This window comes from Nuphar pumila, chromosome 6 (assembly GCF_984573655.1).
Source record: "Nuphar pumila chromosome 6, dmNupPumi1.hap1.1, whole genome shotgun sequence".
In the NCBI taxonomy this organism is placed as follows: Eukaryota; Viridiplantae; Streptophyta; class Magnoliopsida; order Nymphaeales; family Nymphaeaceae; genus Nuphar; species Nuphar pumila.
Genome location: NC_143254.1, coordinates 109676262 through 109680273, shown reverse-complemented (window position 1 = coordinate 109680273; position 4012 = coordinate 109676262). Strand labels below are relative to the sequence as shown.

The following is a 4012-nucleotide window of genomic DNA, read 5'->3' as shown; positions in this document are numbered from 1 at the left end:
TCACAAATCTTGTTCTTGGGAAAATATATGCGGAAAAGACTCTCGTGAATTTCTCTGTAAAATATGGGTATACGATAAAAATATATATGAGGAACAAAAATATGAATATTATTATAAACTCTACAAGCAATGCTTTCATCTCATTAATATGATACGATATAAGTGGGATATTTATAAAATAGACGATACATTCAAAATATTTCATTTTTTTGGTACAATATTGAACCAACTTTGAAAATATTGTGATAAAATGACGATATTTTCAAAATAGCAGTGATAGTTTTGATAGAGGTGCAGGCCTTGCCTGGGTTTGGTCCTCAACATGATCTAGAGTTGAGTTAGTTTTGTCTAAGAAAGTAAAAATATTTCGGATCCAGCAAGAGTTTATTTCAATGTGGAATTCATGAAGGACCCAATTAATTTTATGTGAAAAATAAAGAAGGGATAAAAGACAAACAAAGGACCCAATTAAATCATATTTGAACATGGTAGATCCGAAATCCATAAGAATCCTGCTCGTTGAAGTCTCACTATCATTTATTTTGTCTTTGGGCCATAAGGCCAGCGGGGATAGCTCAGTTGGGAGAGCGTCAGGCTGAAGATCTGAAGGTTGCGTTTTCGATCCACGCTCAGAGCATTCTTCTTCTTTTAAATCCCAAACTTTTTTTTTCTCATCTCCTGTTTGTTCTTCGTCCCAAGTCTCGACTCCGAGCCCTTCGTTTCCACTGCATATCAACTCTCTGTAGGTTCCTCCAAATTCTATCTGTATTTTCCTTTCCTTTTTTTTTCGTAAATTTGCGTGCTCCCGTCATCGATACGCATGCTTATTTCATCTTCTTTTTGTCGCATTTCTGATCATCTTGCACTCTTTTGGAACATCGGTAACCAATCGATTTCCCAAAAGGATGTATAAAAAATGAGGAGCTTCTTTCATGGTGGTTTTCCCTTTCGATACATTTAGACAATTCTATACTTTATAACGATTGGAGTTTTTGAAATCGATAGCAGAAGGCAGAAATTTTAGCGATTTGTGTTCTTGGCGCTCTCTTTGAATGTACGGTGACTTGGGTTTCTTTGGTTTCCGCCGATTTGGTTGCTAATTTTTCTTTTTTTGGCATCTAAGACTAAGATTCTGTAGATTGGATGTTTCTTGTGGTGTCCGTTTGATTGTCGTGGCTTCTATCGTCGGTTTCAGTAAAACATTTGGTGTTCTATTTGTGGTTTCAGATTCAATTGTCACAAATCTTGTTCCTGGGAAATTCTCGGCCAGAAAAATCTCACGAGAAATTAAGGGCCTGTTTGTTTCATGTAACTTTCATGGGAAATTGCTGAGTTAGGGCATCCCTTTCCCTCTATTTCCCACTATGGTGAAACAAACAGCGAAGCATCATGGTGGGAAAGTGTCATGCTGGCACAAGTGGGTTCCAACTTTTCCCACCACCACCTTGTTTTCATATGTAAATCTGGTTCTTGAGTCCCCATTTGCCGAACTGATCGACACCATGCCTTAATTTCTCCCAGTTTCTGAAGTCAGGTGACTTGGTGTGCTGTTGAATTTGGATAACCATTAGAATGCTACCATGTTCATGTGATTTTTTTTTATTTTGAAATGTATGTGTTAATCTGACGTTTGTTAACTAAAATTGTGAGGTTCTCGTATTATTATATGAAGAATTTGGTTAAATACTTTATCTTCTTTGGGATTTAGTCCAATGTGGTGTGTAAACCTTAGTACAGACTGGTGCCATTCAATGTGGGGATTAGTTGTTTGCAGTTGGCTCTTAACTTCTACTGTCCATTGAATGAGTCTCAAGGCCGAAACAATGTGCTTAGCTTGTCTGTATCACCTTTAACCCAAGATTTTCCAGTCGCTTATGCCTCTTGCTTCTTTGTAATGTTGATTGGAAGAAAATAAAACAGGAAAGCCCGATGGTGGTCACATAATTGCTGTCTATAGAATAGTCACCAGGTTCATTGATCATGGGTTGTGACTTGTGAGTCGCCATGGCTCAAAGTCCCTGGTAAGCTGGTGTAGAATTATTTTTAACTGAAAGGGTTCTTGGGTGCACCTGGAGTGCCAGGTGCTGCCCAAAGTTGAGAACACAGTAACTTTGATGTATGACTGTCATAAATATCAAGGGTATTTCTGATGACTTGCTATTTTACTGTGATTATATCTTGTAAATTTGACTGTTAGATGAATTTGATATAAATGTTTTTTGCTTCTTAAGTATGCTATCCTATGCTATTAATAATCTGACAGCACATTCACTGCCATCAATGTCGTGGATAGAGATTAGAATTCATTCATGGGAGTAGTTATGTACAGTTTGTCTTTGGCAGATCATTGCTCATGTGTGCTCAGGAAGACAGGGACGTAACATTTAGCTCAACAAACAACATAAGCAGTTTTTTCTTTTAATCTTTTTTATTGATATGTTGTGCACAAGTAGCAGCAGTGACTGTATTAGTGATGGTGGCATCAGTTATGCATAGTGGTCTTCCTAATGCCTTTGGAGTTTGTTTGTGGTATTGTAGGAATTGTGGTCATTAGTTGCGGCAAACTGCAGTTGTAGTCATGGTAGAAATGGTTGTGATAGCGTGGAAGGTCATAGCTGAACTATGCTGCTATTATGAATATCCCTTCATGGTTGTACTATGAACATTCCCATTTTAAGCTATGATTTGGATAACGTCCACTTTTGGATCGTTTCCGGTAGAGTATGATATTGTAAGAAGAAACATGCTTTTCCTGACAAATGATCTTCAAGGTGTAAGTTTTTTGAGTTGATATCCTGTTCTCTCGTGGTGTAAAACTGACTTGTAGTTACAATAATTTGATTGCTTCCATGGTCTCTCAGACAAGTTTTTATGTTAATGTTCGTTGGGAAAACTGTGACCATACTTTTGCTATTTTGTTTCAAGTGCTTAACATTACAGTCCTGGTAAGCTTTCGAATGAGATTAACGTGGTCACTTGTGATATTCAGTCTGTGTATCTAGATTGACACTACTGAAATGAAATTATATTGATTTTAGCTTCCCAAGTGTGTGTGCAACCTCCTGCATTATTTTCATTGAAAATAAATGTTCTATTTGAAAGCTCGGGTCACCCGAACCTCCAATCCTTAAGAGGAAAGATAAATCAACAAGCTGGAATCTGGGTTCATATTTGAAGTGAAGTTATTGTGTTCAAACATAATTCTTTGCAGGATCTGTGATTTTGGGTTGATCTAAATTGCTGCAGGATCATTCTGGACAATGAGTTTGTGCGGAGCTAGCTCTCTGCTCTCAAGAGCTAGCAAAATCAAGCAGAAGCAACAATCTGCATTAGAAGCGACCATTTTGGACATCGAGGATGTTTCATATCAGCATGCTGGCCACGCAGCTGTAAAGGGTGATGCTGCTGAGACGCACTTCAATGTCAAGATTGTTTCTCAAAAAATTGAAGGGCAGAGCCTTGTGAAGCGCCACAGAATGGTGTATGACCTGCTGGCTGAGGAGCTGCAATCTGGATTGCACGCTCTATCTATTGTGGCAAAAACACCTCAGGAGGTTGGAGGGCGTTAAATGCCAATTGCTTGTGTCCTTTTAACCTCTTTGATCTGAACAAAAAGGAAGAAGGAAACAAATTATTCTAATGAAAATAGATCATCATTGCAAGCAGGGAGCTTATTCTGCTCCGGTCCGTGTGTACTACTATTGGGTTACTCAACAGTTTCGTCTTGTTTTCTTTGAATAAATCACTGATCTTGTTTCAGTATTTTTTACTTTGGTTTCTTCCCTCAATGCTCACATTTTTGGGATTCATGAAAAAGCCAAGATACAGCCACTCACCAAATGATATGGGCCCACTTTCACTAGGCTCGCACTCGGCCAAGGACTGCACACACGACCCTTTTGTGCCTTGAGTAGGGGACCTTTGGGACCGGATCTATTGTAGTGGGGCCCAAGTAGCCCAAAGAAAGAACCGTGAAATGCCTACAAAGGGCATGGGTTTGTGTAATGACATA

The 4012-nt window shown here is 38.7% G+C and overlaps 1 long non-coding RNA gene across 1 annotated transcript; it reads left to right on the top strand.

Moving 5' to 3' along the window:
* The first annotated feature begins 598 nt into the window (after positions 1-598).
* LOC149835664 (uncharacterized) lies at positions 599-3767 on the top strand. The gene is made up of 2 exons (XR_016432638.1): positions 599-742; positions 3247-3767. It is a non-coding gene; the product is annotated as an uncharacterized LOC149835664 (long non-coding RNA).
* Positions 3768-4012: the final 245 nt, after the last annotated feature.